This window comes from Nipponia nippon, unplaced genomic scaffold, assembly GCF_047370975.1.
Source record: "Nipponia nippon isolate SJK-2023a ecotype South Korea unplaced genomic scaffold, ASM4737097v1 scaffold_33, whole genome shotgun sequence".
NCBI lineage: Eukaryota > Metazoa > Chordata > Aves > Pelecaniformes > Threskiornithidae > Nipponia > Nipponia nippon.
Window position 1 is genome coordinate 1,972,202 of NW_028262351.1, and position 12,007 is coordinate 1,984,208.

Genomic DNA, 12,007 nt, shown 5'->3' on the forward strand with positions numbered 1-12,007 from the left:
AGCCCGGGTCGGCTGGAGATCTGGTGGGATAACCTTGATGTGTAGTGTTTGCTACAAATCAGCTATTTCTGAATGGACATAGAATACTGGTATTTTAAGTAGCTTTCATAGGTCTGCCTTCTGACTTATGTGTAATAGATCTTTTGATTAAGATTGACAGCTATAGTAAAAAAGGCTTGAGTTGAAAGCTTGAATGGTGATTATTGCTAACATCTTCTAGGAAGATCCTCTTCTGTTATTAGAGCTTAGGAAGCTCCCTAGGCTGGAACAATTGTCCGATTATTACCCAGTATTGGTTGTTCAGGTTGGCAGCGATGAGGTAGCTGATAGAGGTACAAAGACAATCAAAAGGGACTTCAGAGAACTGGGGCGATTGCTTGAAGGATCAGGAGCGCAGGTAGTGTTTTCCTCCATCCCTTCAGTAGCAGGAAGGAATACGGAAAGGAACAGGAAGACCCATCTTATTAACACGTGGCTCAGAGGCTGGTGCCAGTGGTGGAATTTTGGAAATGGAAAGTGGCTTGGTGAGCACTTCCACCAGCTCCCTCAGTACCCTTGGGTGGATCCCATCCAGCCCCATAGACTTGTGTGTGTCTAAGTGGTGTAGCAGGTCGCTAACCATTTCCCCTTGGATTACAGGGGCTTCATTCTGCTCCCCATCCCTGTCTTCCAGCTCAGGGGGCTGGGTACCCCGAGAAGAAGTGGTCTGACTATTAAAAACTGAGGCAAAGAAGACATTAAGTACCCAAGCCTTTTCCTCATCCTTTGTCACTATGTCTCCCCCCGCATCCAATAAAGGATGGAGATTCTCCTTAGCCCTCCTTTTCTTGTGAATGTATTTGTAGAAATGTTTTTTATTGTCTTTTAGTGCAGTAGCCTGATTAAGTTCTAGTTGGGCTTTGGCCCTTCTAATCCTCTCCCTGCATAACCTCACGACATCCTTGTAGTCCTCCTGAGTTGCCTGCCCCTTCTTCCAAAGGTCATAAACTCTCCTTTTTTTCCTGAGTTCCAGCCAAAGCTCTCTGTTCAGCCAGGCCGGTCTTCTTCCCCGCCTGCTCGTCTTTCGGCACATGGGGACAGCCTGCTCCTGCGCCTTTAAGACTTCCTTCTTGAATAACATCCAGCCTTCCTGGACAACTTTGCCTTTCAGGACTGCCTCCCAAGGGACTCTCTCGACCAGACTCCTAAACAGTCCAAAGTCTGCCTTTCTAAAGTCCAGGGTAGCGGTTTTGCTGACCCCTCTCCTTACTTCTCCAAGAATTGAAAACTCTGTCATTTCATGATCGCTGTGCCCAAGACAGCGTCCAACCACCACATCCCCCTCCAGGCCTTCTCTGTTCGTAAACAGCAGGTCCAGCAGGGCACCTTCCCTAGTTGGCTCCCTCACCAGCTGTGTCAGGAAGTTATCTTCCACACACTGCAGGAACCTCCTAGACTGTTTCCTCTCTGCTGTATTGTATTTCCAGCAGATATCTGGTAAGTTGAAGTCCCCCATGAGAACAAGGGCTAGCGACTGTGAGACTTCTCCCAGCTGCTTGTAGAATACTTCATCTGTTTCCTCATCCTGGTTGGGTGGTCCATAACAGACTCCCACTATGATATCTGCCTTGTTGGCCTTCCCCCTGATCTTTACCCATAAACACTCAACCCTATCCTCACCATCGTCAAGCTCTAGACAGTCAAAACACTCCCTAATGTACAAGGCTACCCCACTGCCTCTCCTTCCTTGCCTATCCCTTCTGAAGGGTTTATAGCCATCCATTGCAGCACTCCAGTTGTGCAAGTCATCCCACCATGTTTCTGTGATGGCAACTATGTCATAGTTTCCCTGCTGCACAATGGCTTCCAGCCCCTCCTGTTTGTTGCCCATGCTGCGTGCACTGGTGTAGATGCACTTCAGTTGGGCTATTGATCCCACCACCTTTTTTGGGGGAGAAGCCCTAATTCCTACGTGACCATTCTCAGGCGCTTCCGTGGTTTCTAACACATCAATAACCCTTGTGTCTTTGCTTCCGCATGGATCTCCATCCCCTACCTCCACTGAGATGGCAGACCGAAGGACCTCGCTAGCACACCATCCCTCAAACATTGACGTGTCACCCCCAGGCTTATCTCTAGTGAGCCTGGTTTGATCCCTTTCCCCCTTCCAATCTAGTTTAAAGCTCTTTCAATGAGCCCTGCTAACTCCTGTGCAAAGATCTTTTTCCCCCTTTGAGACAGGCATACCCCATCTGTTGCCAGCAGGCCTGGTGTCATGTAGACCGATCCATGATCAAAAAAATCCAAAATTCTGCCAGTGACACCAGGCTCAGAGCCAGGTATTGATCTGCCGGCTGTTCCTGTTTCTTCCCTCATCATTTCCTGTAACTGGAAGGATATAGGAGAACACTACTTGCGCTCCTGATCCCTTAATCAGTTGTCCCAAGGCCCTGAAGTCTCTCTTGATTGCCCTCAGACTCCTTGTTGCAGCTTCATTGCTGCTTACCTGAAAAATTAATAATGGGTAGTAATCTGAGGGCCATACCAGGGTAGAAAGTTTTGTCTTCTCATCTTTAACCTGGGCCCCAGGGAGGCAGCAGACTTCCCTAAGAAGTGGGTCCGGTCTGCATATTGGGCCTTCTGTTCCCTTCAGAAGGGAGTCTCCTTCTCACAGTGACCTGTCTTTTTTACTTTATGGAAGCAGTTTTGATGCAGGGCATAGACTGACTTAACCTTGGCAACACCTCCAAGCTAGATGAATCATCGTCCTCATCACTGTTAGGTTCCACTTGCAGAGCCTTGTACCTATTATGCAAGGGTACCTGGGAAGGTGGGGCATTCACAGAGGAGAAGTGCCTGCTGCGCCAGTCAGGGACTTGTTGCCATTGCCCCCCATCCCTTAAGTCACTGTGTTCAACCAGGCAGAGAGAGGATAGGGAACCCTCCGTTTCATAAGTCCTGTCTGCCTGTTGGGCGTGTACCAGGGAAGGTAGGATGCAATTCCAGTGGTATGTCTCGCTCTCCCTTCCCCCCCCCTTCCCCCCTTCCCCCCCTCCCCCCTCTCTCCCCCTCCCCCCTCTCTCCCCCTCTCCCCCCTCCCCCTCCCATCTCTGAGGGAGCTGGTGGAGGAGCTCGCCAAGCCACTTTCCATCATTTACCAGCAGTCCTGGTCAACCGGGAGGTCCCAGCTGACTGGAAGTTAGCTAATGTGACACTCATCTACAAGAAGGGTCAGAAGGAGGATCCGGGGAACTACAGTGACCCGCTTAGTGGATGATGGAAAGGCCGTGGATGTTGTCTACCTGGTCTTTAGTAAGGCCTTTGACACTGTCTCCCACAGCATTCCCCTGGAGAAACTGGCTGCTCATGGCTTGGATAAGTGCACTCTCCGCTAGGTAAAAAACTGACTGGACGGCCAAGCCCAGAGAGGGATGGCGAATGGAGTCAAATCCAGTTGGCGACCAGTCACGAGTGGTGTTCCCCAGGGCTCAGTAGTGGGGCTGGTCCTGTTCAACATCTTCATTGATGATCTGGATGAGGGGATTTTGAGTGCACCCTCAGTAAGTTTGCAGATGACACCACGTTGGCCGGGAATGTTGATCTGCTGGAGGGCAGGAAGGCCCTACAGAGGGATCTGGACAGGCTGGATCCATGGGCCGAGGCCAACTGTATGAGACTCAACAAGGATAAGTGCCGGGTCCTGCACTTGGGTCACAACAACCCCATGCAGCTCTACAGGCTTGGGGAGGAGTGGCTGGAGAGCTGCCTGGTAGAAAAGGACCTGGGGATGTTGGTTGACAGCCACCTGAACATGAGCCAGCAGTTTGCTCAGGTGGCCAAGAGGGCCAATGGCATCCTGGCTTGCGTCAGGAATAATGTGGCCAGCAGGACCAGGGAGGTGATAGTGCCCCTGTACTCGGCACTGGTGAGGCCGCACCTCGAGTATTGTGTTCATTTTTGGGCCCCTCACTACAAGAAGGACACTGAGGTGCTGGAGAGTGTCCAAAGAAGGGCAACAAAGCTGGTGAAAGGTCTAGAGCACGTCTTATGAGGAGCAGCTGAGGGAACTGGGGTTGTTTAGTCTGGAGAAGAGAAGGCTGAGGGGAGACCTTATTGCTCTCTACAACTACCTGGAAGGAGATTGTAGTGAGGTGGGGGTCGGTCTCTTCTCCCAAGTAACAGGTGACAGGACAAGAGGAAACGGCCTCAAGTTGTGCCAGGGCAGATTTAGGTTGGATATTAGGAAAAACTTCTTCACTGAAAGGGTAGTCAGGCATTGGAACAGGCTGCCCAGGAAAGTGGTTGATCCCCATCCCTGGAGGTATTTCAAAGAAAGGTAGACGTGGTGCTTAGGGACATGGTTTAGTGGTGGACTTGGCAGTGATAGGTTAATGGTTGGACTTGATGATCTTAAGGGTCTTTTCCAACCTAAATGATTCTATGATTCTATGATTCTATGTTCAAGGGTTACAGAAATAAGAAACTGCAAAATGGCCAGATGTCACATTAGCGTATTCAAATCCATCCTACTCATGTAAAGCTATTCACCATAAGTGTGATTAGCTGCAGCAGACTTGCTAAGACTGTCAAAAACAATATCACTGTTGATGGTATTGGAACAGGAGTAAATGGTTAAAAGGAAAACAGAGCCACAAGAAATCCCAGGTCTTTAATGATGAAGCAAGCCTCTTAGGAAAATTTTGATACATAGTTTCTGGGTGCTGATCCCATAAACTAAGTCATGCTTTAAGAGGACCAGTACAGTAGATGATATAAACTGGAAATGTGGCAGATCAGTTTGGTCATATGACCTGGCATTAACTGGCAGTTCATTACAGCATTCTTCCATGTAACATTTCTTTTCAAGTCATTTTCTTTTAACTTCCCTGTGTTTTCCAAAGTGTCTTCCTGATGATGAAATTACCATTAATTTTGCACCAGTGTTCTATATCTCTGATTTTTCATAGCTTTCAGTATGGTGGAACAGAGATGCAATTCTTTCTACTATCAGTTCCTCCACTTGGCCACTCTTCTGAAGCCAGTCAAGCTATATAAGTTCAGTCTGACCTCTTCTTGTTTCTTTCTTCTTCAGAAAAGAACACCTCTCTCCTTCTATTGCATGTCTACGATCTTCCAAGATCTCTTATAATGAGGAAACTAAAATTTCACAGTCAAATAAATAAATACCATGTGAATGAATTCTGTTATATTACACTGATTCATATTAAAGTGCTTAACCTTGTGCTTGAAGGAAAGAACTATTTAAAGCGAGTTCTGAAAATATTCTGAATACTAATCAAGTTGTTCAGAAATCCTACCTCAGTGTTAGTTTGATGATATTAAGAATTAATGCTAATGTTAAATCCTATTCTATTTGCCAATAAGGGGGAAATCTCCAAATTGGGAACTCCATATATTTATTCCACAAGGCTCTGCTGAACTCAGGATACTGTGGCTCTGTATTATATGATTGAATCCATGGGTCTTCTGGCTAAATAGTGTCCAGTTCATCTCTCTGAATATCCAAAAGCAATCTAACCTACACCCTGCAGGGGTTGGCCAGGTTTGTGCAGTTGCCCTTTCTCTGACACTGGAACATTCTTAGAATTGGGGAAACCCCAGCTTTAATGACAGCATCTGTGGAGGAGGACAAACCAGCTGTTTTGAGGGCCTGTAGATAATGTTTCAGATTTAAGAATATTCATGTGTGATCCCTCATGTGCTTTTAGAACGGCATTTCCTTGGTATTTCCTTTTTTTTTACTTCTGTCAGAATTGTACACTTGAAGTGATTAGACAATCATATCTTCTTTTTGTAGAAAACCTTTTTTGTCAATTTCAGACTAATGCTTCCCCTTCCCTTTCCCCGCCAGTGGTGCAACAATAGTAGTATAATAACATGCAGTGCAAGTAAAAAATAGGCCAAAGATTTTTTTATTTTCCTCTTTTCCATCTGTCTTTTCATCAGTGATGACTTCGCAAACAGGACAAGGAAATGATGTACAGCAGTCCTGACCTTGTAAAACAATGCGCATGGTAAATGCATAGGAAGTGTCTACAGACAGCGCAGAAGCCACAAGACACAGGAACTTGTGAAATTCAGTATTGGTACACATGTATCAAGATGTTATATTTAAAAAATAAATTTTATACTGGGTTAAAGGAAGTACTATTTAAACAGAAGATGAAAAAAAGGTAATATATACTATTGTCAGAATAAGAAGAACCCTGGGAACTGCTGACCTGTCAGCCCTACCGCCGTGCCCGGTAAGATCATGGAGCAGATCCTCCTGGAAGACATGTCAAGGCATATGGATGACAGAGAGATGAATGGAGACAGCCAACATGGCTTCACCAAGGTCAAAATCATGCCTGACTAATCTGGTGGCCTTCTACAATAGAGTGATTGTGTTGGTGGATAAGGGAAGAGCAACTGATGTCATATATCTTGACTTCTGCAAGGCCTTTGACATGGTCCCACACAATATCCTTGTTGCTAAACTGGAGAGATATGGGTTTGATGGATGCACTATTCGATGGATAAGGAATTGGCTGGATGGCCGCATCCAAAGAGTTGCAGTCAACGGCTCAATGTCCAAATGGAGATCAGTAAGAAGCAGTGTCCCTCAGGGGTCCGTACTGTTCAATAACTTCATTAATGACATAGCTAGTGGGATTGAGCGCGCCCTCTGCAAGGTTGCAGATGACGCCAAGCTGAGTGGTGCAGCTGATACTCTAGAGGGAAGGGATGCCATCCAGAGGGACCTTGACAGGCTTGAGGAGTGGGCCATGCAATTCTCATGAAGTTCCACAAGGCCAAGTGCACAGTGCAAGGTCCTGCACCTGGGTCAGGACAATCCCCAATATCAGTACAGACTGGGTGATGAATGAATTGAGAGCAGCCCTGCAGAGAAGGACTTGGGGGTACTGGTGGATGAAAAATTGGACATGAGCTGGCAACATGTGCTTGCAGCCCAGAAAGCCAATCGAATCCTGGGCTGCATGAAAAGAAGCATGGCCAGCAGGTCGAGGGAGGTGTTTCTCCCCCTCTACTCTGCTCTTGTGAGCCCCCACGTGGAGTACTGCATCCAGCTCTGGGGCCCCCTTTGCAAGAAAGTCATGGACCTGTTAGCTGATCCCCCGGTGGTCAGGGACGCCTCCCCCGTTGACTGCTTCCTCCAAGGATTGAGTGAGTTTTGTATGTGTACTTTGAACTCAAGTTATGGTTAATGTGTTAAAACGACCCAATCCTTAGAGGATTTAGAATGTTAGTTAAAACAACCAGATCTGCAGAGGGTCCAGGTTAATATAAAGTTTTGATTGTAACAACAACTTTATTATGTCATCATTCTACCAAGGATCCCTAAAGAATCTGCCTGTCCCCATAGTGTTGGGTGACAAATATGTATGTCATAATCAAAAGATACTGATGAAAAATAAAGAACTCGGCAAAATAAAGACATTTTACCCATTGAAGGGTGATTAATAAACATGAAGTAAGTCGTGAGTGTATGCCTGATCTAGACAGGTGCACCACCCCTTCTTTCGCATGGCGCTCTCACTCTCAGCTTGGTTGGTAAATCCACTAACTATTGTTTTGTTTGATTGCATTAATCTGTTGGCTCTCGTGGGGCACTCATTCAACCTCTGGGTTGGGCTGAGACTATTAAGACCTGATGCTGTTCTTTCTAGCGTGGGGTCCTTCTGGAGGGTCAGGGCTTATTTCTTGCATTTGTGCAATGGTCTGTCAGAGCACTTGTGAAAAAGGTGTTACTGCAGGTAGCCCCTGGCGTATTTGCATAAAAACTAAGAAAATGTCCCTTAGAAAATGATGGGCTTGCTCCACAGAAAGAGATGCCAAGTGAACTGGTCTCTAAGTGTGACTTTAGGCACTTCTGTCCATAACTTAGATCTTTACATTTCCTCAGCTATCGTCTAACAATGAAAGCAATGGAGTTTTATCCCAGTAAATTCTCAGGGTGCCTCAGCAGAGGCTCATCTGCATGCATACACAGCAGTAGACGGGCACTATGCTCCTTTCTTACTCATATGGGGATGAACTTCTTTACCTACATCATTTTCAGGGCTTTAATTTGAGAGGTGTTCAAAGAATGTGCCTTTTGGATTAGTCATTATACAAAAATGGAGGAGAAATTAACCTCACCTTCTTTCATTTTTACCTTCAAGATGGTCCTTCCTGAGGGGACCTGAATCAGAGTCTTCCAGGAGAGTGGCTAAATGTAAGATTATAAGGATAGGGAGCAAGAACAAGAATGTAGTTCGCCTTCTCATTTAAGTGCCTCAAGCATAAGGCCTGGGATTCTAAACTGAAGACACAAAAGAGAGCAATTTGAAAAGAAAGGATCTCTATTTTCAGAGCCCTTCTATATGCTCTATAACTGATGATTCAAGGAATCTTCCAAGAGGAGAATGGGAAAGTCCTCTTACACAAAAGTTTGTATTTATATCTCCTGTCTGCCATGTACTCTGGCCATTAAGGAAGAGATAAAGTTCATGTTGGGGAGAATAGCCTTTTGTTTCCTATACTTTATGAGGAAGAGTTGTCTCCAGTGCTCAGATGTAGTGGAATATCTACAAAATTTAAAGATTCTCCCCACTAGGACTCTACTCTGATGGATGGGGCTTATCTGCATTGCTCAGCATTTCCACCTCTCTCTACTCAGGGGGCAACTCCATGTACATGTTCTTTCATGGCTAATTTGAAATTACTTCTAACTCACTATTTCATTTTTACCTGCATGTCACTGTTTTAACACCCCTTCAGTTTTGCTGGTACAGCGTTTTCCAGGTCACAGTGAACTGTTAAATTCCCAATCATTCTAGTAACTGATTTACAACATCATTGCGCAGTTTCATTGGCATCCTAGACGAACCACTGAGTTGTGGTCATGTGCAAGTAAGTTCGATGCTTACTGAAGTAGCTGTTTGCCCACATTGGCATAGGTGGAAACATTTTACATAATGAAGTCATGCTCCTAAACAAGCACTCAGGAGCTATTTCTGAGTACTCTAAAAAAAAAAGACTCACCAAGAGGTGAGTATTTGTGTGGTAGTAGTTATAAGAAAAGTATGTTTCTAAACTACTGAGAAATTTCTGCTTCAGAGCTGAATGGTATTTTCTTGCTTTCTTGGAAAGAATTTAGGTTGAAAAACATAGCTTTAAAATACAGTTTCTCAGTGGTTCAAATCTCAAAGTACTAAGAGCAGAGGGTTCAGTTTCATAGAAACAATTATGGGCTGGAGAGTTACGTGGATTTTCCTTTAAGCTACTGGTCAGATTTGACTGTCTTAATTAGGCTCTTTTCTAGCTTAAAAAATATATACCCCCCCTTACTTCTCTTCTAAACAGTTAAAAGCAAAAAAACCCTATTATAGATTTCTGAACAGTGCTGGTAGTTCCTACTAGTAAGCATCATGGACAGTTTCTGTGGTAATGTAACTGGTAACTCAAAGCAGGTTATGATGTTTTACAGCACTGGTTAAATTAAAAGCAGTGTTTCAATAGGAGCTGCATCTGCTCAAAACAGATGTGTAATAGCTATAGCAAATCTGTATCAGGCACATTTGACTTTTTTCCCCTCTTTCTTTCCTTTTTCCTCTCCAGTCCCCTGTACACAATTATTCCACATTGCTTGATATACCAATATAAAATTTTCTCATAGATGATATAGTTGTTTTTTTCTTTTTTTTTTTTCTTTTCCCTTTTACCTGACTGCCTAGTTAGGATGAGTCAGGTGCTTACTATGGTGAAGTTAATAGCTCTGTGACTGCATAAGGCCACAATTGCTATTTCATTTTGTATTAAAAAATACTTTGTGGAATTTCATTGTTTGCTGTGGAAACCACATACTTCCTGTGAATCATTTAGGCAGGACTGTCCTGTCCCTTCCTCCATATGCATATTTGTTTTATAATGGTAAGGTAGGTCTGATTGATAGAATGCATTTCCGTAGTGCTACTGAAAATAGACATTTTTGCACTCATATAGTCATGAACTATGTTAGTAATATGTGGTCAATGGCTCTATGTCCAGGTGGAGACCGGTGACAAGTGGTGTCCCTCAGGGCTCTGTCTTGGGACCGGTGCTTTTCCATATCTTTATCAATGACATATAGACAGTGGGACAGAGTGCACCCTCAGCAAGTTTGCAGATGACACGAAGCTGAGTGATGCAGCTGACACACCTGAAGGACGGGATGCCATCCAGGGGGACCTGGACAAGCTTGAGAAGTGGGCCCATATGAACCGAATGAGGTTCAACAAGTCCAAGTGTAAGGTCCTGCACCTGGGTTGAGGCAATCCCAGACATGAGTACAGACTGGGAGAAGAACTCATTGAGAGCAGCCACGCAGAGAAGGACTTGGGGGTCCTGGCGGACAAAAAGCTGGATATGAGCCAGCAATGCGCACTAGCAGCCCAGAAAGCCAACCATACCCTGGACTGCATCAGAAGAGGTGTGGCCAGCAGGTCGAGGGAGGTGATTCTCCCCCTCTACTCTGCCCTCGTGAGACCCCACCTGGAGTACTGCATCCAGCTCTGGAGCCCTCAGCACAAGAAAGATGTGGACCTTTTAGAACAGATCCAGAGGAGGGCCACTAAGATGATGAGAGGGCTGGAGCACCTCTGCTACGAAGACAGGCTGAGACAGTTGGCATTGTTCAGCCTGGAGAAGAGAAGGCTCCAGGGAGACCTTATAGTGGCCTTCCAATACTTAAAGGGGGCTTATATAAAAGAGGGGGAGAGACTCTTTATAAGGGCAGATAGCGATAGGACAAGGGGGAACAGTTTCAAACTGAAAGAGGGGAGGTTTAGATTAGATGTTAGGAGAAAATTCTTTACTCAGAGGGTGGTGAGGCACTGGAACAGGTTGCCCAGAGAGGTACGGGACGGGGCCCTGAGCAACCTGGTCTAGTGGGTGGCGTCCCTGCCCATGGCAGGGGGGTTGGCGTTAGATGATCTTTAAGGTCCCTTCCAGCCCAAGCCATTCTAGGATTCTATGATTCTAATATGAACTCCTGTTGATGCATTTTGCTTAATAATCTGGAATATGTTCGTTGCGATGGGTGAATACATTTTGGGCAGTTTCAAATGCTCTCTCTAATGTTACCGACAGTAGTAGAGAGAACTGTGGTTCCATCCCAATTAAAGAAAAAAATAAGATGTATCCTTAGTTAGTGTTTTAAATTTACTTTGAGAAAGAAGTCTGAAAGATTCAAAGGGAAGGTACTACATGATGTCTTTGCATAGCATTCAGCAGAAAATACAAGGTTGCAGTTAACGTATGCAGTAAATCAGGAGCAGCGAAGGGTGGTTTCCATAAAAAGACTACTTCTTAAAGCTTGTTTTTCCATCATGTAACTATCTGTAGTGCTTCAGAAGAATGTGTGAAAAGGTGTTCAGTTCTGCAAAAAAAATTACTGCAACATTAGCTCTGATATTCATAAGTTCTCATAGAAATCTCTCTCGCTTTTTGTGTATCGATTTAGTCTTTCATTAGAGGAGACGTTCTGTTGAACAAAGGTGCTTTTCTGTGTGAAATGAAGTGATTAAGGAGCATTCTTTAATCAACTAAGATGCACAAAAAGGATCATAAATATCAATAAGGAGGATGTTACATTACAACATTTATGACAAGTTTTCTGATGTCTAGTAGGAAACATGCTGAGTTATACCTCAGATCTGTGCTGCTGTTAGAGTAGTATTTAGTGGATTGAGCTTTTTTTGTAAAGGAAGCAAGTTTTTAATTCATTGTATATGTCATTTAAGAATACAATTCTCACAAGCAATAAAATACTTAAAATGACACAAACTGGTAGAGTCTGTTTAGGTTCAGCAACATTTTTAGGTGAATAAATAAGTGAACTCAGTTGTGTAGAGATAAGACAAGCAAACTTGATTTTTTTCTGAACTATTCAGGTCAGGCAGTAAGATGGGAGTAACAAATTATTGATGTGCAATTTCTATTTACCTACATTGCTACCTGTTAGTAGCAATTCTCTTTGACTTTA

The 12,007-nt window shown here is 44.5% G+C and overlaps 1 long non-coding RNA gene across 2 annotated transcripts in view; it reads right to left on the bottom strand.

The window, feature by feature from the left end:
- Nucleotides 1–5,896: 5,896 nt before the first annotated feature.
- LOC148054158 (uncharacterized) overlaps nucleotides 5,897–12,007 on the bottom strand; it is a 31,124-nt gene continuing 25,013 nt past the window's right edge. For both annotated transcript variants that reach the window (XR_015707613.1, XR_015707614.1), the window contains exon 5: nucleotides 5,897–11,401. This is a non-coding gene — a long non-coding RNA (uncharacterized LOC148054158). The remainder of the gene's footprint in view (nucleotides 11,402–12,007) is intronic.